Source organism: Rutidosis leptorrhynchoides, chromosome 3 (genome assembly GCF_046630445.1).
Source record: "Rutidosis leptorrhynchoides isolate AG116_Rl617_1_P2 chromosome 3, CSIRO_AGI_Rlap_v1, whole genome shotgun sequence".
In the NCBI taxonomy this organism is placed as follows: domain Eukaryota; kingdom Viridiplantae; phylum Streptophyta; class Magnoliopsida; order Asterales; family Asteraceae; genus Rutidosis; species Rutidosis leptorrhynchoides.
The window spans coordinates 61,825,761-61,850,197 of NC_092335.1; positions in this window are offsets into that span (position 1 = coordinate 61,825,761).

The window sequence follows — 24,437 nt, forward strand, 5'->3', positions numbered from 1 at the left end:
AAATATTTCGGGATGAGAATACATGTATTTTATGTTTTACGCTATGGACACAAGTAACTGAAAAATATATTCTACGTTGAGTTGTACCACTGGCATACTTCCCTGTAGCTTGGTAACTAATATTTACAGTGGTATTGTAAACGCGAATCCTGTTGATAGATCTATCGGGCCTGACAACCCCAACCGGACTGGACGACCAGTATTCAACGGTTGCACAGTACTTCGTTTCGTGACTACACCTTGGTACGGTGTAGTAAGATTTCATAATAAAGGGAATATGCGACGTGATTAAATGTTAAGTATGGTTACCAAGTGCTCAACCACTTAGAATATTTTTATTAAAATGTTTATATATGAAATCTTGTGTTCCATTGTTATAACGCTGCTAGCATCAAACCTATATATCTCACCAACTTTATGTTGACGTTTTAAAGCATGTTATTCTCAGGTATGAATTAAGTCTTCCGCTGTGCATTAGCTCATGTTAAGGATACTACTTGGGACCTTTTAAGCCATGATACAAAGACGTTGCATTCGAGTCATTGGAGTTCAATAGAGAATATAAATAAGTAAATGACAGATTAGGTCATTTGGATATTATGAAATGTTAGACGAAAATGTCAAATATTGATGTAATGATAGTTTGCCTTTTAAGAATAAATGCAACGTTTGTAAAATGTATCATATAGAGGTCAAGTACCTCGCAATGTTATCATATGTTATTGTATTCGTCCCTATGGATTGGGTCGGGTCGTCTCATGTGGTATCAGAGCGTTAGTCTTAGCGAACCAGGCCTTGCATTAGTGTGTCTAACTGGTAGTTGTTAGGATGCATTAGTGAGTCTGGACTTTGACCGTGTCTACATGTCAAAAGTTTTGCTTATCATATCTAGTCGAAAATCATCTGCTTATTATCCTTAGGAATTGCCTGCTTAGTATTCTTAAGTCTAGACACGTCTTACTGCATTTAGTGCATCGATAGTGTATAGACAAAATTTGTATCCTAGCGTATCTGTTGCTATAGACATTGCCTGACGAATTTCAAAGATTCTCCGTAATTCACGGGATTTTGAGTATTATAAATACATATGTAAATTATGTATTGAAGAATACCAAACCCAACTCCTATAATCTATTCCAAACCAAAAATTCATTTCCCCGACTGTACAAGATGAACTCCGCGTCCAGTTCGAATTCCTCCGACTCCGACAGCTACGCTGATATGGATTTCCATTCGGGCTCCGAAGGCAGCATCACTGGAATGGATCAACCAATTTCCCATCATCTATTCTGGATGAATTGGGGATGGGTTCATAGTGTGCTAAATTATTGGAGACAAGAAGAAGGTGATCCCTTTCACCCACCGAATTGCCCTATTGACGACGAACCTGAAGCACTTACCGGCGAACCTGTTCGAGAAACCATTTTCTCTCTCATTTCTCGAGTATCTTGTCACGATTATATCCTATCCCATATTTTGGATCTTGTTCATTCGCTCACTCCAACCGCCAATCATCCTGGTGTACTAGCAGAAATTAACGAAACTTCGCGCTCGTGTGACGGCTTTGGAGAACACGGTGCGAAGGTTACAAACACCAGCAGCAGCACCAGCAGCATAACCAGTACCGTTAACAACATCAACCTCGCAATCTTCAGTACCAGTAGCATCATCGACGTCAACGACATCATCAGCATCAACACCAACCGTATCATTACCACCACCAACAATCACATCCGCACCACGTACCTCAACATCATCATCTGAACTTCGAATATGATCTTTGTTCTACATATCATTCTACACCGATTACCTCTTCTTTACGTATCGTTCTTCGTTCGACATGAAGATTATGTAATCTCTAATGTTTTGGAGATTATGTAATCTAGTAATAACGATAAATCAAATGAGTTGAATATTTTATTGACTCATTAAATTCATAGTTACCTCCGAAGAAAATATATATGCAAATATATTTTCATAAAGATTGTAATTAAAAATTTCATTCGTACAAACTGTTAATGATGAAAATATTTTAACGGGTGGGTAGTACCTGAGGAATATTTAGAATTCACATTAATAAGTTACATTGTAAATTCTCCGAATCTGATTCAACGATCATTTACTATCCTACTTACAACTACCGATATACGTATCCGTTCACCACAGAATAACCATTTCCATTCAAATTTCATATTTGGATTTTGACCTATCAGAATCCAACAAGTGGCATAACGAAGAAAACATTGGACAAAAATAAAAAGTGTTAGAAACAAACGAATTAATTAATTGGAATTGTGATAGGATTTCACGCTAACTGTTCCGGCTAACTGTTCCCAGCTAACTGATTAACATTTAATTTATCGCAATTTACATTCTCGCAATTTTATTTATCATCATTTAATTTCTGTTATTTACTTTTACGCACTTTAAATAACGGGACACGTATGCAAGGTTTCGATTTATCATATCGACCCATCTATATATATATTTCGGAACAACCGTAGACACTCTATATGTGAAGGTGGGAGTTGGCTATACAGGGTCGGAGTTGATTCCAAAATATATATATACTTTGAGTTGTGATCGACACCGAGACCGGTACACGGGTCACGATATGTATTAAGTAATTCGAATATTATATATTTAGTTCATATATGAATTTATTGAACCATTGGACAATCGGACTATTGGACTGCTAACTTTGGACAATTAAAAATGAGTTAAAATGATGATTATTACATATGAAACTAAACAATCCTTCAAGTTTGCCACTTGATTCTATTTTAAACCTCATTTGTATCTTGACGATTACAATTCGCATTCACAACTTTTCATGATTCTTGAAAACATCTCGATCGAGAAGTTCAACCAGCCGCACCTCGTCTACGGAATAAAGATTTATGCATACAGTTATGCACCTAAAAATTTTTGAACTCGAAGTTATAGTTAAAACGTATCCGCATCGAATTCCTTATCATCCATTAGCAAAAACAATCACGCGATTCCTTTTCAATTAACTAATTTTGTCACAGCTCCACTTCGATATCTCAGTAAGACTACTCTTATTACAATCTCGATATATATATATATACGTTGTTCTTTCGCCATCGTTACCGGAGAACCTTTTATATTCCATCATATTACCATCAGCGTTTAATCATCTAAAAATACAATTCTCCTTAAACCATCTTGGTTTGATAACCAATGACCCAGATCCGATAACTTTGAAAATACTGACGAAGCAGCATGTTGTAGAAGGTCTTAATGACCAAATGTTGATGATAAAAGAAGGAAGTGTTAGGAACACTCGATAGAAAATTGGTACTGAAAACTGGATTGAACAAACCATGAAGGAGACTCTGAACAAGTTACAAGGACTAAACTTGTACATAAAGAATTATGACGATTCTGTAGCAAACACCTTGCTTCTGAATCTAAACCCTTACGGGTCAATCTTCATCATCATCCTTCGACATTAGAAATTCCAAGATATTATCATATCTTTCATTATAAATATCCTCAATATTTCTGAAGATATTTTCACCACTATCCTTATCTGAAATCATTTATCTCTCTGTAATATCTGCGTTACAATATAAAGGAAACTGTGTTAGTTTCTAAATCCTTCAAGTTTAAAATAGGAATGTTCTGAAGCAGTGTTGGGAACTGATGCATGAACTAGTATAATATAATGAAACTTGATCAACTTCATTATATTACAGTAAGTCATGTTAAGTTTCTAATGGAATATGATGATTCAAAGTACCGTCATCATGTGCCATGTTACACGACTTTTACATTCTATCCAATTCCGAAACATATTAAGAACAAATCATCTTGATAGTTCTATTTTCCTGGATATTCTGGTAATTTGACAAATCAAAATCGTGCCATTACCATTCCTTTCTTAGAGCATTAGCTATGTTCATTCAGAATTTTATACCTACGAATTTCGAACTATTGATCGCTTGACTCAAGGACGGGAAGAAGAAACGAAGGGACAAAGTCCCAAAATAGAAATTGGGGTATAGATTACAGCAAATAGGAGAGAGTATTAACTATGGATGACAATGATTATGGAAAACAGAAGCAGGAGCATCGAAATATAAGGAAAGATATCAAACCCAATAACCACCCAGAAACTACAAACCGTGTGTATCAATACGTATGGTGACGTAAAGACACGGGAGAATTAGAAACATTATAATTCCAAGAAAATCATAAAAGTGAATAGATTCTTCTAGCGGTAGATGAAAGAGAAGAATGAAAGATATGAAAGTTAGAAGTATAACAAAAATCAGAACGGGATGAAGCATTTTAAAGGATACCTTAAGGTATGAATTAGAGGAGGAAGAGTAAGAGATGTGAGGTATGGAAGTAAGAAAGGGAAGGAGGTGGATTTATAGTGAAATATCCGACAAAGAAATCGAAACAGATTATCGCATTAAATCAAAGGAGATCCTGTTTTCTAAATCATCGAAGAACCAAATCTTATTACATAAGATTTTCTTTAAATCCCTTAAATTCTGGAAATCAATCCTAATCTCGACATCGGTTAAAACAATTCTATATTCACTCATTTCATTCTTTTGTGATAGCTTCACTCGTGTGCTTCACATGACCGAATCGTTTTATCCATATCTTCCAATAATGATAAAACTCTATTAATACCTCATATTCGTCATGAAAACATTCCTATTGTTATTTATGACAACCTCTACCAAATTTCGGGACGAAATTTCTTTAACGGGTGGGTACTGTAACGACCCGGATTTTTCCGATCGTTTTACACTTATAAGATTAATATTTACATAAATTAAAACTTACCAACATGATAAGCAATCTAAATTGTTGAGATTTATGATTTTGAAAAGAGTTTTACATAACGTTTAACCGTCTAGTTTGACCGATGATATCACGAACTATACAATATATGTTAATTATACGTTTGTGTATATATATGTATATATACATATTTAACATGATTTAAGGATGTTTAAATATCTCATTTTGTATTAATAACAATAAGTTATAAGTATATTTTGAAACTACTAACTTAAGCTTTCAAAACGATAACTATACGTAACGTTATTTGACATAAATACTTACGACCTATAATGTTTATACATATATCGTATATATAATGTATTTAATCACTTTTAAAGACTTAAATACATAAAACAATATAAGTATATTCACAAAAGATAGCTATATTTGAATCCTCATTCCATTTTTCACAAGATTTCTATACGTATATCTAGAGTATATGTACTCGTATCATACCTAGCTTCTATACGTATTTACTATTGGTATATACACATCAAATCACCACCAACCAGCTCTTGTTCATGCCTTATGTATAAGGTAACTACTTTTGTTATTTAGTATGACAATTTCACATGATTAAAAGATCTTTTCACAAAATTACAAATTTATACACCTTTTACACCACCATAAATACATGCATCCATTTTCAATTTTTGGAACATCATTTCTCTAGCTAAACACACACACTTACTAGCATCATGTCTCTCTAAGAACTCCAGCAAAAATCCTCTCAAGAATCACCTTAAACACCACCATAAAAAGATCAACAAAAACACTACAAAAATACAACTTTCAATTCAAGTTTATGTCTTAAGTTGCTTCCAATCTTTCATCCAATTTCATCACTCTTTTGGTTCTAGGTTTTTACTCCTCTTTTACAGCAATCTTGTCCAAGTAACTTGAGGTAGTAACTTTGTTCATAACCTTATTCGATTCATATATATATAGCTATCTTATTGTATGGTATACAATTTTAACAACAAAAACATAGTTTGAATGATTTCAAACTTGTTTGCAAACTAAATAGATCCTTCTAACTTAACTTTTAAAATACTTCAAGACCTGTAATATAACTTAAATATATGCTAATTTAACAAGGTATAACTTGGTTTTTCAAAGAATACCTTAAAAAAACTGTTTTTATGACGTCGGAGTGCAACCGGGGGCTGTTTTGGGTTGGATAATTAAAAACCATCTTGAACTTTGAATTGGAGGTTTATATTCTGGAAAAATGATATTTCTTATGAATATGTTAACACATAAAAATTTCATGATTTAATTCATAGTATAAGTATTTTTAGAAAAATGGTCATTAAATGATGTTTTTGTAACAAAAATGATTAACTTCATAAGTTTCACCAAAATTTGACCTATGACCTATGATTTCGAATACAAACTAAGGTATTTACAGTTCATATTCTTAAAGAGGGACTCGATCCAAGGAATTGGAAAGTTGAATCAACGAAAACGGAGTTGTAACGAAGAAATTATGACCAAAACAAAATCGGATATCCAAGACTAGTTTAGCCACGAAAATAATTGGAGAAAATTAAATAAATCACATCTTCCTAAAGTAACATGATATTTTATACATATGTACTCATAATTTAATTTTATATGGTTCAGGATCACCCGTAAACAATACGAGAAGATTAATCATAAGATCCCATGATTGTACGCAACACGTCATTTGACAACACCGGTACTTTATGTACGCAACACGTCATTTGACAACACCGGTACCATGGGTCAAGATTAATCTCGACCAATACATATACGATGGGGGTTTTATTTATTTCATTGGGGGTTTATTAAACAACTAAATATGAACCATTAAAATTGAATTACTAACATCGGACTGCTAACTACGGACTAAGGAATTATTAAAAGTATTAAAAGTATTATAAGTATATATATGTGACGATTGTTTAAAAAGAAAAGGTATTGATATATTATATATGGATAGGTTCGTGATATCAATCAGAGACCAAGTCGAAATTACATATCTTCAAGACAAAAGTGAGTATATAGTCCCACTTTTAAACTCTAAATATTTCGGGATGAGAATACATGTATTTTATGTTTTACGCTATGGACACAAGTAACTGAAAAATATATTCTACGTTGAGTTGTACCACTGGCATACTTCCCTGTAGCTTGGTAACTAATATTTACAGTGGTATTGTAAACGCGAATCCTGTTGATAGATCTATCGGGCCTGACAACCCCAACCGGACTGGACGACCAGTATTCAACGGTTGCACAGTACTTCGTTTCGTGACTACACCTTGGTACGGTGTAGTAAGATTTCATAATAAAGGGAATATGCGACGTGATTAAATGTTAAGTATGGTTACCAAGTGCTCAACCACTTAGAATATTTTTATTAAAATGTTTATATATGAAATCTTGTGTTCCATTGTTATAACGCTGCTAGCATCAAACCTATATATCTCACCAACTTTATGTTGACGTTTTAAAGCATGTTATTCTCAGGTATGAATTAAGTCTTCCGCTGTGCATTAGCTCATGTTAAGGATACTACTTGGGACCTTTTAAGCCATGATACAAAGACGTTGCATTCGAGTCATTGGAGTTCAATAGAGAATATAAATAAGTAAATGACAGATTAGGTCATTTGGATATTATGAAATGTTAGACGAAAATGTCAAATATTGATGTAATGATAGTTTGCCTTTTAAGAATAAATGCAACGTTTGTAAAATGTATCATATAGAGGTCAAGTACCTCGCAATGTTATCATATGTTATTGTATTCGTCCCTATGGATTGGGTCGGGTCGTCTCAATATCTATAACCATAAGTTACAATTTAATAAAATATTATAATAAATATATATATACAACATTGTTCAATTACAATATTATGTGTTAATATATATATATACATGATATAGGTTCGTGAATCCGAGGCCAACCCTGTATTGTTCAGTTGTTCAATGTCGTCATATGTATTTTTACTACAAAATACATTAGGTGAGTTTCATTACTCCCCTTTTAAATGCTTTTGCAATATATATTTTTGGGACTGAGAATACATGCGCTGTTTTTATAAATGTTTTACGAAATAGACACAAGTACTTGAAACTACATTCTATGGTTGAATTATTAAACCGAATATGCCCCTTTTTAGTCTGGTAATCTAAGAATTAGGGAACAGACACCTTAAATTACGCGAATCCTAAAGATAGATCTATCGGGCCCAACAAGCCCCATCCAAAGTACCGGATGTTTTAGTACTTCGAAATTTATATCATGTCCGAAGGAGGATCCCGGAATGATGGGGATATTCTTATATATTGTGAATGTCGGTTACCAGGTGTTCAATCCATACGAATGATATTTTGTCTCTATGCATGGGACGTATGTTTATGAGAAATGGAAATATGAAATCTTGCGATCTATTAAAATTATGAAATGATTATTTATGTTAAACTAATGAACTCACCAACCTTTTGGTTGACACTTTAAAGCATGTTTATTCTCAGGTACGAAAGAAATCTTCCGCTGTGCATTTGCTCATCTTAGAGATATTACTTGGAGTCATTCATGACATATTTCAAAAGACGTTGCATTCGAGTCGTTGAGTTCATCAAGATTATTATTAAGTCAATTATAGTAAAATATATTACGAAATGGTATGCATGTTGTCAACTTTCGATGTAATGAAAGATTGTCTTTTCAAAAACGAATACAATGTTTGTAAAATGTATCATATAGAGGTCAAGTACCTCGCGATGTAATCAACTGTTGTGAATCGTTTATAATTGATATGGACTTCGTCCGGATGGATTAGGATGGGTTTCTACAGTTGGTATCAGAGCGGTGGTCTTAGCGAACCGGGTCTTGCATTAGTGTGCCTAACTGATAGTCGTTAGGATGCATTAGTGAGTCTGGACTTCGACCGTGTCTACATGTCAAAAGTTTTGCTTATCATTTTTATCGGAAATCATCTGCTTATCATCCCTAGGAAATTACCTGCTCATTATTTTTAGTCTAGACACATCTTACTGCAATGATTGCATGAATAGTGTATAGACAAAAATTCATATCTTAGCGTATCTGTTACTGTAGACTTTATCTGACACGTTTCCTTAATTCCCTCCGTAAATTACGGGATCTTCTGTACTATATTAGATATTCTATATATAGTTAGAATATCATTCGATATTCGAAAATCATTTCATATCAAAACCCTTTAACGGATCGTGAGAGATGGATCCAACACCTAGTTTGGATTCTATTAGTTCCGGAAGCAATTTCGAGATGTATATTGAAGCAGACTCTGAAGTCAATGAACCAGAAGTGCCTCAACCATTTAGTTATTTTTCTTTCTGGAGGAGATGGGGGTGGATCCGAGACTTACTCACTCGATGGAGAAATGAAGAAGGCGAGCCCTACCGCGAACCAAACTTACCTCCTAACATCGGAGAAAACGATGTACTCACCGGTGAACCTATGCGCAACACTGTATTCACCCTTCTTGCTAAAGTTTCCCACCTCGAAGGTCGCGTTACTGCAATCTCAGAAAATATTCAACCTCTACTTCCGAATACCAATCGAATTGGAATATTAGAAGAAGTTAGGGAACTTCGAATTGATAATCAAGATCTATCAAATCAGATGAGTGGATGGATAGAAATGATAGAAGGTAGGATAGAAACCCTGACAAGAATGGTGCGTGATCTACAAGCTATACTTACCACACCAATATCATCACCAACCACAACACCAACAACACTGGTAGCACCGACAGCAACAGTACCACCATCAGCAGCACCAGCAGCATAACCAGTACCAACAACAACAACATCATCACCCGTCTCAACCTCGTAATCTATATCTCAAGCATAATCATCATTCTACGTATCGTTCTACATCATTTATCTTCATTCGACATGGCGATTATGTAATCTCTAATGTTTTAGAGATTATATATTCTTGTTCTAACGGTAAATCAAATGAGTTTAATATCATATTGACTCATTAAATCCATGGTTACATCTGAAGAAAATATATATGTATATATGTGTTCATAAAATTGTAATTAAAAATTCTTTTGTACAAACTGTTAATGGTGAAAATATTTTAACGGGTAGGTAATACCCGAGGAATATTTAAATTTCACATTAATAAGTACACTGTACATTCTACGAATCTGATTCAATAGTCATTTACTATCCTACTTACATCCACAGACATACGTATTCGTTCACCACAGAATAACCATTTTCATTCAAATTTCATATTTGGATTTTGACCTATCAGAATCCAACAAGTGGCATAATGAAGAAAACATTTGACAAAAATAAAATTTGTTAGAAACAAACAAATTAATTATGAGAAATTTTGTTAAGAATCCACGCTAACTGTTCCTAGCTAACTGTTCCTAGCTAACTGTTAATTCCGTATTACATTTTATTTATCGCAATTTATTTATCGCAATTTAATTATCGCAATTTATTTTATCGCAATTTTATTTCTCGTAATTTTATTTATCGTCATTTAATTCTGTATTTATTTTACGCACTTTAAATATCGGGACACGTATACAAGGTTTTGACATATCATATCGACGCATATATATATTATTTGGAATAACCATAGACACTCTATATGCAGTAATGATCGAGTTCTCTATACAGGGTTAAGGTTGATTCTATAATAATATATATACTTTGAGTTGTGATCGAGTCTGAGACATGTACACGGGTCACGATACGTATTAATTAATTCGAATATTATATATTAAACTATATATGAATTATTGGACTGTCAACTGTGGACTATCGACTGTGGACTAATAACATTGGACAATTAAAATGAATTAAAATATTGACTATAACATATGAAACTAAACAATTCTTCAAGTTTTCCACTTGATTTCATCTCAAACCTCATTTGTATCTTGACAATTACAATCCGCGTTCAAACCTTTCATGATTCTTGAAAACACCTCAAACGAGAGGATGAACCAACCGTACTTCATCTACGGAAGGAAAGATTTATGCATATAATTATGCATCTGAAAACACTCAGAACCTGAGTAAACGTTTAACACGTATCTATTCTAGCTCCTTTGGCGTTGTTATTACCGAAAAATAACTTTGCGATCCCTTTTCAAAGTAGCTAATTTTGTCACAGCTCCAGCAGGTCAACTTCGACTTTTCATTCGAAGTAGCCTTACTATAAATCCTGATATATACGATTACCCTTTTGATACCGGAGAATTCTTTTATATTCCACCATATTACCAGCAGACGTACCAGCAACCTCGTTGCTTCTTGGCTTAAATCTCTTTGTCAAATCAATATATTTATTCATTGAGACCCTATCATATACTCATCCGCATCTTGTAACAAGAACTGCCATACCAATTACCAGAAATAAGCAATCAGTACTTTGAAAACTCACAACATATCTACATCAACAGTTATATGTATGACATTTATCTCTTAGAATTATGATCTTCAATTCTGAAATTTTGAACAGCACCCAGTCTACAAATCAACACCACAAATTCTGAAAAAGCTGAATACAGCAGTACAAACTGTACACAACCTTAACTGTCGAAAGTTTGATGATAAAAAAATGGAGTATTGGAAACACTCAACAGAAAATTTAGTACCGAAAAGAGGATTATGCGAAACTATGAGGAAAGCCGTGGACAAATCACAAAGAATAAGTTTGACTTCAAAGAATCCAAATGATTCCGTTTCTGATGAAATCTTTAGCGAATACCTTGCTTCTGAATCTAAACCCTTGCTGATAAATCTTCTTCATCATCCATCGATATTAGAAATTCCAAGATATCATCGTATCTTTCATTATAAATATCCTCCATATTTCTGAAGATATTTTCATAACTATTCATATCTGAAATCATTAATATCTTCATAATATCAGTGTTACATCATATAGAAACTGTTAGTTTCTATATTCTGTAAACTTTCGAGCTTAAAATATGAATGTTATTGAAGTAATGTTGGGAACTGATGCATGAGTTAGTATAATATAATGACACTTGATCAACGTGATTATATTATAGTAAGTCATGTTGAGTTTTTAAATGAAATGTGATGATTCACAGATCATAACGTCATCATGTACTATGTTACACGACTCTTACGTTCTGTCTAATCTATAAACATATCAAGAACATATTTTTCTTGATAGTCCTATCTTTCCTCCAATTCTGGTAATTTGACAAGTCAATTTGTGCTATTACCGTTTCTTTCTTAGGACATTAACAATTTTCATTCTGAAACTTGTATCTGCGAATTCTGGACCATTACAAGAGATGCCCAATCATAAGAAGAAGAAACGAAGGGACAAAGTTTCGAAATAGAAATTAGAGTATAAATCGCAGCAAATAGGGGGAGTATTAACTGGGGATGACAATGATTATAGAAAATAAAAGCAAGGACTTTGAAGTATAAGGGAAGATATAAAGCCCAATAACAACGCATAAATTACAAACCATGAGTATCAAGGTTTATCGCAACATAAAGACACGGGAGAATTAAAAGCACTATAACCTCAAGAGCAAAATAGAAGTAAACAAATTTTTCTGGTGAAAGATTAAAAAGAAGGATGACAGGAATGATAATTAGGAAATATCAGGGATTAGAAATGGACTAAGCATTTTCACAATCTTTTGGATGTATAAACTAAGAAAGAAAGTATAGGAATGGTGAGAATAATGGAACGGAGGAGTTTAATTTATAATGGAAATATCAGACAGAGTAATCGAGGCAGATTATCGTATTTAATAATAGAGATCTTAATTTCCTTATTCGCCGAAGAATCAAATCTTTTAGATTTCGAAGATTGTCTTTATATCCCTTGAATTCCGGAATTCAAACCTGACTACGTCAAAAGTTAAAAACAAATCTTTGTTTCTCATTTCATTCTTTTGTGAATAGCTTCCCTCGTGCTCTTTGAATAATCAAATTGTTTTATCCATATTACTCAATGAGGATAAAACTCTATTTATCAACTCATATTCATCATGAAAACATTTTTATTGTTAGTCATGACCACCTCACTCAAATTTCGGGATGAAATTTCTTTAACGGGTAGGTACTGTGACGACCCGGGAATTTCCGACCAAATTTAAACTTAATCTTTATATGAGTTCGATACGATAAGCAAAATATGTATTGTTGAGTCTAGAAAATTTTGAAATGATATTCATATATTCAATTGACCTTCGACTGCTCTCGATGATTCACGAACAATTAATTGTAAATAGATATATGTGTATGTATATATAAATAATAATTCAAAATATAATTTGAAGTATTATATGATGTTGTTATTAATAATTAATAAAATAAAAATAGGATATTATAATAACTATTATTTAAATATATCTATATATATATAAATAAAGTATATTAAAAATAAATATTAAATGATTGTAATACTCGTTTGATGTTCCGATTGATATTAAGCAAGTTAAATTCAAACTATTGTAATTTAGAAATAAATTGTGATCCAAAAACAAGTTAAACGGTTTATAGTTTTGTTAAAAATATAATTAGAATCTATTTGATTAATTTTAACATTTAGTATTTTTACTTGGGGTTGGGAGCTCATAATTAATTTAATTTTTATTTAAATAATTGTATATAATTAATGACCAATTTTACACCCTAAGAGACTAAAATAAATAAAGTTATTTAATTTAAAATTTTAGAATTTTTCTGAGAACTTTTATCCGCCACTAATCATCAACGGGTACGAATTTATACAGTATTTTAAAAGTGTCGGCACAATTATTAAGGCGGCTGGTTAAATGTAATACGTTTATTATATTTATATTTATATCCTCAATATTGTTGTCTCATATATATGTATGAGTATGAAGGGTTAAGCTAAAACACAATAACCACATCATATTAACAGCTGTTTTCTACTACCAATTGCCATTACCATACTCATACTTGACCACTAACCAAAAACAACCACTCCATCATTTTTTTTTCTTTTTTCTATTCTTCCCTTTCTTCTTTCGGTTGATGATTCTGATCGATGAACAAACGTTCCCAAACCACTTCCTGCTACCATAATATTTCTACTTTTCTGGCAAACTATGAACCACCATGGAATCACCATGAACCACTACAACCTGGCACCTTTACTCACTCGTCAAACTACCTGCAACGTCACTACAAACAACTACGGTTCACCACCATACACCACGTTGCACCACCTTGAACCCACCATCGAAACCATCACCGGTTATCACCTCCAATTATCGCTTTTAACCACCACCTTCACCCTTAACCATCACCTGCTACAACAACTTTTATTTCTATATATATATTTTTTTTACATCGAAAACGAATCACACTTGTTTCGTTTTTGTTTGTATAGTCATAAATTACCAAAAATCAACCACAAACCGAAACCGTATGTGTTGATTCTTTTCTGTTCCTGTTGCGTCGGATACCACCACAAACACACCGATTAAACCACCATTGAAACCCAATTATATTTTTCTGTTTGCTTTCGTTCATTAATATTGTTGCTGCTTCTTTCCGGGTTACTACTCCACGAAGGAGACGATGAATAGTGGAGATGAGTGATGATGATACGTGATGATTCCATGTAATGATGATGCTACGTGATGATGATGATACTGTTACGTGTTATGGTGATGATGATAACAAATGGTGATGATGCAGTATGGTGTCAAGATGATAAAGAAGAAAAGATGATAATTATGATACACGATATTAAGATGATGATGAGTTATTTTTTTTTATTCGAAGAAGACAGCAGGTAATACGGTTTACAAAGATTAAATGTCTGAATAAGTTCACAAAAATACGAGTGCTTCAGTGGTTGGTTAGGTGCTTGTTAAACAACCGGTCCTGAGTTCGATCCTAGGCGGCTGCAAAAGAATTATTTTTTTTAAATAACCACTGTTGGGTCCATTATTGGACTAGAAGATTCTGTTGGGCCGAGACTTAAGTCTTCTAACTGGGGCGGATTCATGTTGCAGTTGGTCAGAGGAGTAAAGAGCCTGTTGGGCCGTAATTCTTTCTATTTGTTGGGCCGAGGACTAGAAGTCCTATTGGGTCAGTTAACTAGTTGGATTGATTTTCGGTTGGGCTGAAGACTATGGGTTAAATACAATTGGGTCGCATAATATATTAGAAAAACAGAAAATGGAAGAGTGGTTTTGGGGTGTCAGTGGGTGAATGAGAGGTCTCGGGTTCGATCCCGTGCGTACGCATCTTTATTCTTTTTGGGACTCTTTCATTGTGAGGTAATTTTCCTTATTAATATTGATTATTATTATTATTATTATTAAGATTGTTATTACTATTGTTCTTATGATTAATATTTATAGTAATAATATAGTTATTATTATTATCATACTTATAAGTTTTATTATTATTATTATCATTATTATATTTATTATTATTACTATTATTAGTTTTATAATTATTAAGATAAGTATTACTACAAATGTAAGATGTATGATAGAAACCCATTTATAGATACAAATACGAATATTATTATTACTAATGTGTTTACTAATATCATTTAAAATATAACTTTAACATTTTTTTCTACTAGTATAACTATTATTATTATTATTAATATGATTATTAGAATGGTTATAATTAAACTTATAACCATAATTAACAAAATAGATATCTCTATAATTATTATTATTATTACTATTAACATAAGTACTACTATTATTATTATTATTATTATTATCATTATCATTATTAGCATTATTATTAAAAATTATTATTTTTACAACTATATTATTATTAAGAGAATCAATATTAGTAAAACTATCATTTTTATCATAGGTATTAATATCTTTACCTTAATAGTATTATAAATATTAATTTTACAAACAAAAGAGACTTGTATGTAAAAAGTATATTACATACTATATTTTCATATGAAATATTAATAATTGTAATAATAACTAAATTACATATATTGCATAAAAATATTTTAAGATATTATAAGTAGTAATAAACACATATATAAATATTGAATTCAACACATTATATATCTATAAAAATTAGTTACAGTTTAATAAATTATTATAATATATATATATATATATATATATATATATATATATATATATATATATATATATATATATATATATATATATATATATATATATATACTATATTGTTCAATTACAATATTATGTGTTAATATATATATACATGATATAGGTTCGTGAATCCGAGGCCAACCCTGTATTGTTCAGTTGTTAAATGTCGTCATATGTATTTTTACTACAAAATACATTAGGTGAGTTTCATTACTCCCCTTTTAAATGCTTTTGCAATATATATTTTTGGGACTGAGAATACATGTGCTCTTTTTATAAATGTTTTACGAAATAGACACAAGTACTTGAAACTACATTCTATGGTTGAATTATTAAACCGAATATGCCCCTTTTTAGTCTGGTAATCTAAGAATTAGGGAACAAACACCCTAATTGACACGAATCCTAAAGATAGATCTATCGGGCCCAACAAGCCCCATCCAAAGTACAGGATGTTTTAGTACTTTGAAATTTATATCATGCCCGAAGGAGGATCCCGGAATGATGGGGATATTCTTATATATTGTGAATGTCGGTTACCAGGTGTTCAATCCATACGAATGATATTTTGTCTCTATGCATGGGCCGTATGTTTATGAGAAATGGAAATATGAAATCTTGTGGTCTATTAAAATTATGAAATGATTATTTATGTTAAACTAATGAACTCACCAACCTTTTGGTTGACACTTTAAAGCATGTTTATTCTCAGGTACGAAAGAAATCTTCTGCTATGCATTTGCTCATCTTAGAGATATTACTTGGAGTCATTCATGACATATTTCAAAAGACGTTGCATTCGAGTCGTTGAGTTCATCAAGATTATTATTAAGTCAATTATAGTAAAATATATTACGAAATGGTATGCATGTTGTCAACTTTCGATGTAATGAAAGATTGTCTTTTCAAAAACGAATGCAATGTTTGTAAAATGTATCATATAGAGGTCAAGTACCTCGCGATGTAATCAACTGTTGTGAATCATTTATAATCGATATGGACTTCGTTCGGATGGATTAGGACAGGTTTCTACAGGTGAAACCTTAAGCATGACCATTTCTCCAATTTCAAACTCTATATCTTTTCTTTTACTGTCCGCGTAGCTCTTTTGTCAAGTCTGGGCGGTTTTCAATCGTTGTTGAATTTGGATGATTTTCTCGATAGTTTATTGTATTATCTCCGGACCCGTAATCTGTCTATCCCCCACTTCATTCCAACAAATCGGAGACCTTCACTTTCTACCATAAAGTGCCTCAAACGGCGCCATCTCAATACTAGAATGATAACTGTTGTTGTAGGAAAATTCTGCTAACGGTAGGTGTCGATCCCAACTGTTTCCGAATCAATAACACATGCTCGTAGCATGTCTTCAAGCGTTTGTATCGTCCTTTTGCTTTGCCCATCAGTTTGTGGATGATAGGCAGTACTCATGTCTAGACGAGTCCCCAATGCTTGTTGCAACGTCTGCCAGAACCTTGAAACAAATCTACCATCCCTATCAGAGATAATAGAGACGGGTATTCCATGTCTGGAGACAACCTCCTTCAAATATTTTTCCATTTCTATTCCAGGATTTCAGGTTGTTGTAGTAGACCTGATGGTTTCTGATGTTCATCTTTGACCTTAGAACACGTCAAACATTCTCCTGCATATTTAGCAATATCGGCTTTCATACCCGGCCACCAAAAGTGTTTCTTGAGATCTTTATACATCTTCCCCGCTCCGGGATGTATTGAATATCTAGTTTTATGTGCTTCTTTAAGTACCATTTTTCTCACATCTCCAAACCTTGGTACCCAAATTCTATCAGCCATATATCAGGTTCCGTCTTCTCGAATATTAAGATGTTTCTCTAATCCGAAGATGTTTCTCTGATCCTTTGGGAGTGCCATAGTGTGTGCGAGTGTGCTATGATGTGAACCACGGAGCCGGTAGCATCAAAGTGTGAACCACGGAGTCGGTAGCACTATAAAATGAGGTGTGAACCATGGAGCCGGTAGCACCGAAGTGTGAACCACGGAGCCAGTAGCACTATAAATGAAAGGACCCGTCCTAATCCATCCGGACGAAGTCCATATCGATTATAAACGATTCACAACAGTTGATTAGATCGGGAGGTACTTGACCTCTATATGATACATTTTACAAACATTGCATTCGTTTTAAAAGACAAACTTTCGTTACATCGACAGTTGACAGACATATATAGCATTTCATAATATATCCAAATATAATTGACTTAATAATAATCTTGATGAACTCAACAACTCGAATGCAACGTCTTTTGAAATATGTCATGAATGACTCCAAGTAATATCTCTAAAATGAGCAAATGCACAGCAGAAGATTTCTTTCGTACCTGAGAATAAACATGCTTTAAAGTGTCAACCAAAAGGTTGGTGAGTTCATTAATTTAACATAAATAATCATTTCATAAATTTTAATAGACTACAAGATTTCATATTTCCATTTCTCATAAACATACGTCCCATGCATAGAGACAAAAATATCATTCATATGGATTGAACACCTGGTAACCGACATTCACAATATACATATAAGAATATCCCCATCATTCCGGGATCCTCCTTCGGACATGATATAAATTTCGAAGTACTAAAGCATCCGGTACTTTGGATGGGGCTTGTTGGGCCTGATAGATCTATCTTTAGGATTCGCGTCAATTAGGGTATCTGTTCCCTAATTCTTAGATTACCAGACTTAATAAAAAGGGGCATATTCATTTTCGATCATTCAACCATATAATGTCATTTTGATTACTTGTGTCTATTTCGTAAAACAGTTATAAAAGTTGCGCATGTATTCTCAGTCCCAAAAATGTAAAGAGTAAAAGGGGATTAAAGGAACTCACCATACTGTATTTTGTAGTAAAAATACATATAACAATATTGAACAAAATGTAGGGTTGGCCTCGGATTCACGAACCTATATCATTTATATATATATTAACACATATAATAACAATTTAAACAAGTTTTATATATTAATATTAATATTAATATACTTTATAATTTGTATGTTACATTAATAAATAGTTTAATTATACCTATTTTATATATTTTATATGATTATATTAAAAGGTATTTATCTATTAGACATAACTTAGTTAATATTTTATAATAATAACATTTTATTTAAATTAATGTGTAAGATTAATATAGTTAGGATATATGTAAAAATATATTTTTTATATAAATACCATTTGTTGATTATAATATTACTAAAACAATGATAATAATAATAATAATAATAATAATGATAAAATAATGATAATTCTAGTAAAAATGATAAACTTAATAAAAATGATAATTTTAAAAATTAATGTTACTTTTGATAAAAATAATAATTTTTCTAATAATGATACTCCTAATAATAATATTAATAATTAATTCCTAATAATGATAATAATAATAATAATAATAATAATAATCATAATTGTAGTTATAATTATGATAATAATAATAAATGATAACTAATAATAATAACAATAATAATAATGGTAATAAAATAACAAGGTACAACCTATGAAGACAAGCTTTTAAAATAAAACGCCACCGCCCGGGCTCGAACCCACGACCTCTCGTCTAGCAAATCATCTCCAAACCAATGAACCATTCATTTAATCTTGTAAGAACTCGCAGTTTTTAAAATATATAACATATACGAATTTTGTTTGCTTTTCTTCTTACAACACAAATCATTATCATCTTCACAATCACTATTATCATTGGATCCTAAATTCCTAATATCATATTTAATGTAAACATCATCATCATTCTTACTTTACTATAATCATCATCTCACTATCATATATCATTTCATGTGTCATCTAACATCACTAACTCATGTATACCCATCGTGATCATCAATTGATCATACCCAACTCATCATCGTTATTTCACTCACCATCATCATCGTTAGCTCGTTCGTTTAACATCACAGTCACCATCATCATCGTTAGCTCGTTCGTTTAACATCACAGTCACCATCATCATCTTTTAATTCCGACTGTACACCACCATCATCTTCGAATCGTCGAAAGAAAGAAAAAAATAATAATAATATAGCGAAGGTGCTTGATTGTGGCTGTTCGTACATCAGTGAGTGGTAAGAAAACAGTTTCATCATTATCATGGTATTTAATCATCATTCTATCCTAATTATTTCATCCGTAACATCCTCATCATATCATTCGTTCACACATGATCATCATCATCATCATTACATCTCGCTGTAACATGATCATGTATCATTTACCCTCCTTAAAACTCATCGGAATCATCATCATCAATATTTCAATTATAACGGATCACCATTCATAACTATTCATCATCACTCTCGTTTTACATAATCACAATCATCATGGTTACCTTCATGGATCATCATCGTTTGTTAGGTTGCAAAAAGGAAAACAGCAGCGACAGGTGGCCGGCTGTAGAATCAACGAAGAAAAGAGAGAAAAAAAATGGTGGTGTTGAGATGGTTTAGTGACGGTTGTGGTGATTTTTCCTCGACAAACAGTAACTGTTTTTAATGTATTCCGATTGTGATTAAGATCAAGCTGAGCAGCAACAATGGTGATTGTAGAGGCGGTTTATGGGTGAAATGATGGTGGAGGTGATTCGCGTAAAGGGTGATGGAAGAAGTGATAGTTTTTAGGTGGTCAGGTGGGTGGTTCACGGAGGTTGTAGAGGGTGGTGACCGGTGTTGGAAGGTGGTCACGGTGATGGGTGGAAAGAAGTGATACTCATTTTAAAATGCATTGTATGTTTATGTAAGATATATATTAAGTTAAAAAGTGGTAATTGGATAGTTGCACCGAAAAATGGAAATTAATATATAGAAGATAAAAGTGGGGTTTATATTAAAGCAAAAAAAAATATGAGGTATTATTACCGATAGACTTTTGTGTGTTGTGTGCTCCACAAAACATCACAAGTTGCAATATATTAGATAACTTTTTGACTAGTAATATGTCTCAAACAATTATTAGAATCAAATGGGCATATAAAAATAGTAGTAGTAGTAAAGGAGATGATGACTATATATCTTCATATTTCATATATGTATATATTTTATATTGTAGTGTTAGATGATTGGGTTGCAATTGACATAAAGCAGAAAGATAGAGATATATCGATGGTATGCATGCATTCATATTCAATATTCATATATAAAGTTTAAAAAGTAAACACTGTAGCACATAGTAATAGAATTTAAATATTCAAAACCCACATGTTTAATTAAAAAGGCTGTCATCTTGTAAATATATCTGCCGACAGTTTTCACGGACTGCTAAATCGTACTCCGTTGTTAAATTAGTAGCGGATAAAAAGGTCTCAGAAAAATCCCAAACTTTTAGATTAACTATATTTAATTATTTTAATCATTATGGTATAAAATTCAGTTATTAATTTAATAAATAAAATTACAACAACTGTGCCACTCATTTAAGGGTAAAATATAAAAAGTGTTAAAATTAAATAATTAGATCCTAAATATACTTTTAATAAGCCTATACCATATATAACTTATTTTCGTATCACCGTTTATTTTAAAATTACGTAAGTTTGAATTTAACTTGCTTAATATCAATCGAGACATCAAATGAGTATTATAATCATTTAATATTTATTTTTAATATATTTTATTTATATATAAAGATATATCTTAAATAATAATTATTATAATATCCTATTTTTATTTTATTAATTTTTTAATAACAACAACATATAATACTTCAAATTATATTTCGAATTATTATTTATATATACATACACACATATCTATTTATAATTAATTGTTCGTGAATCGTCGAGAGCAGTCGAAGGTCAATTGAATATATGAAACAGTTCAAACTTTTTGAGACTCAACCTAACAGACTTTGCTTATCGTGTTAAAATCATATAAAGATACAATTTAAATTTGGTCGGAAATTCCCGGGTCGTCACAGTACCTTCCCGTTAAAGAAATTTCGTCCCGAAATTTGAGTGTGGTCGTCATGACTAACAATAAAAAATGTTTTCATGACGAATATGAGTTGATAAATAAATTTTTATCATTATTGATTACTATAGATAAAATGATTCAATTTTTGCGAAGCGTACAAGTGAAGCTATCACAACATAGTGAAATGAAAGGATAAAGATTTGTCTTAGCTTTTGACAGAGTCGGGGTTGAATTCCGGAATTCAAGGAATTTAAAGAAAATCGTTGAAATCTAAAAGATTTGATTCTTCGGTGAGTAAGGAAATTAAGATCTCCATAATTAAATACTGTGATCTATCTCGATTACTCTGTCTGATATTTCCATTATAAATTAAGCTCTTCCGTTCCATTATTCTCACCATTTCTATACTTTCTTTCTTAGTTCATACATCCAAAACATTGTGAAAATGCCTAATCCCGTTCTAATCCTGATATTTTCCTAATTATCATTTCTGTCATTCTTCTTTTCAATCTTCTACCAGAAAATCTGTTTACTTCTACTATTATCTTGGAGTGATACTATTCTTAATTATACTGTGTCTTTATATTGCTATTCTTATTAATATCCACGGTTTGTAATTTTGGTGTTGTCATTGGGCTTTATATTTTCTCTTATATTTTGGATCTCTTTGCCTTGTTATTATCCTCTCGACCTCTAGTAAAGCGAGCAACGGTCCAGAATTCATAGATATGAATTTCGGAATAATCATAGTTAATGTTTTAAGAAGGAAATTGTAATGGTACTATCTTGACTTGTCAAGTTACCAGAATATCACGGAAAAGATAGAACTATCAAGAAAAATATTTTCTTGATATGTTTATATATCAGATAAGATGTAAGAGTCGTGTAACATGGCACATGATGACGTTATAATCTGTGAATCATCATGTCCCATTAAGAAACTCAGCATGACTTACTGTAATATAATCACGTTGATCAAGTGTCATTATATTATACTAACTCATGCATCAGTTCCCAACATTACTTCAATAACTTTCATATTTTAAGCTCGAAAGTTTACAGAATATAGAAACTAATAGTTTCTATATGATGTAACACTGATAGTACGAAGAGATTAATGATTTTAGGTAAGAATAGTTATAAAAATATCTCCAGAAATATGGAGGATATTTATAATGAAAGATACGATAATATATCGGAATATATAAGATTAGAGGATGATAGAAATATTGTCTGTAAGGGTTTAGAGTAATGAGCAAGATATTCACTAAAGACCTTAGCAGACATTGAATCATTTGGATTCTTTGAAGTCAAACTTATTCTTTGTGATTTGTCCACAGCTTTCTTTATAGTTTCGCATAATCTGCTTTTCGGTACTAAATTTTCTATTGAATGTTTCCATTATAATGATACACAGGAAGCACGAAGAGGTATATAATTTCGGACGAGAATATTTATGAAAATATCCTCAGAAATATCGAAGATATTGATGATGATATTTTGGAATTTCTAAGTTCGATGGTTGATGGAGAAAGATTTTTCCGTAAGGTTTTAACATGACTTCGGAGCAAGATATTCTCTAAAGATTTCAACGGATCCAGAATTATCTGAATTCTTTGAATATAGGGTATGGTCCTTGTATTTGTCCTTGGTCTCCTTCATGGCTAACTCTATCCATTTTCCAGTTCCAATGTTTATGAGCTTTTCCAACATATTATTCTTTATCATCAAACTTCCGACGACTAAGGTCGTTTACGGTTGCCTACAGTTTCTGCTGCTTCATTCAGCTTTTTCAAAGTTCAATGTATTGATTCGTAAGCTAGGTGCCTTTTCAAAATTTCAGAATGAAAGATCATAATTCTAAGAGATAAATGCTATATGGATACATATAACTGTTGATGTAGATATGCTGTGAGTTTTCAAAGTACTGATAGCTGATTCCTGGTAATTGGTATGGCAGTTCTTGTTACAAGATGCGGATGAGTATATGATAGGGTTTCAATGAATAAATATAATGATTTATCAGAGATATTTAAACCAAGAAGCAACGAGGTTGCTGGTACGTCTGCTGGTAATATGGTAAAATATGAAAGGTTCCCCGGTAACAATAAAGAGCACATATATATATCAAGGTTATAATAAGGTTGTTTCGAACGAAAAGTCGAAGTTGACTTGTTGGAGCTGTGACAAAATTGGCTAATTTGGAAAGAGATTGCAAAGTTATTTTCGATAATAATAACGCTAAAGGAATTAGCACAGCTACGCGTTAAACGTTTACTCAATTTTCGAGAGTTTTTAGGTGCATAAAAATATGCATCGATATTTTCTTCCATAGGTAATGTGCAGTTGGTTCATCCTTTCGATTGAGGTGTTTTCAAGAATCATGAAAGATTTTGAACGCAGATTTGTAATCGTCAAGATACAAATGAAGTTTAAGATGAAATCAAGTGGCAACTTGAAGAAATGTGTAGTTTCATATGTTATAATCAATGTTTTAATTTATTTTAATTGTCCAAT